We start from the raw sequence: 767 nt of genomic DNA on the forward strand, positions 1-767 counted from the left end.
AAGGGGTCTCCTACAGCTATTCATAAGTAAATGAAATAGACCGAGACAAATACTAACCGCTGCGAGCCAAGTAATTGGCGAGCTAATGTTAGTACAGGTGAAATAGAAACCTGAAACACGAAGGTCTAGTTTGCATGGCCTGAGTGAGTAAATCGTGAAAACGAAAACTGCTAACCCTAGCATATGTCCACAAGACCTATGAACCATAAATAGTAAGTGTCACGTGCAATGTAAACTGTCACGTGACCATGAAGCGCTGAAACCGTAACACAAGCTCCCCCTTCCAACCGGCAAGACCCTTGACGACCACTCACCAGACTAACCCCTCATCGCCCGCCGTGGATGCCTACATAGCCGTAGACTGGGATGGTGGTATGCGGGACGACCTCCCATTCCGCGTCGAGATCCTCTTGGGGTTGAGGATGGAACTCGGTGGGTGCCCAGTGCGAGATGGACCCATCTTCATAAAGGACTGCCTTCAGTGCCTCGACCCCATCGGTAAGCCACCCAGGCTTCTCGATCATGGCGACGAGGGGTTGGAAGATGACCGGCGTGAACTCACGAGGTGTCTTAGCATCTCCGTAGTGGACTTGATCGGAGAACGTCCTGAACAGTTCGACCTCGTATTGCTCGACGCCTTCTTCCTTGCCCGCGAAGCGAACGCTGAGGATGCGCGTCCGGTTGGGTGTTGGATGCCAGTCATGCATGCCTGGGATGGGTGGCGGATAGAGCAGAGTGACCCATTGGCTGAAGACGCGATGAGGTGA

This window comes from Laetiporus sulphureus, assembly GCF_001632365.1.
Source record: "Laetiporus sulphureus 93-53 unplaced genomic scaffold LAESUscaffold_12, whole genome shotgun sequence".
In the NCBI taxonomy this organism is placed as follows: Eukaryota; Fungi; Basidiomycota; class Agaricomycetes; order Polyporales; family Laetiporaceae; genus Laetiporus; species Laetiporus sulphureus.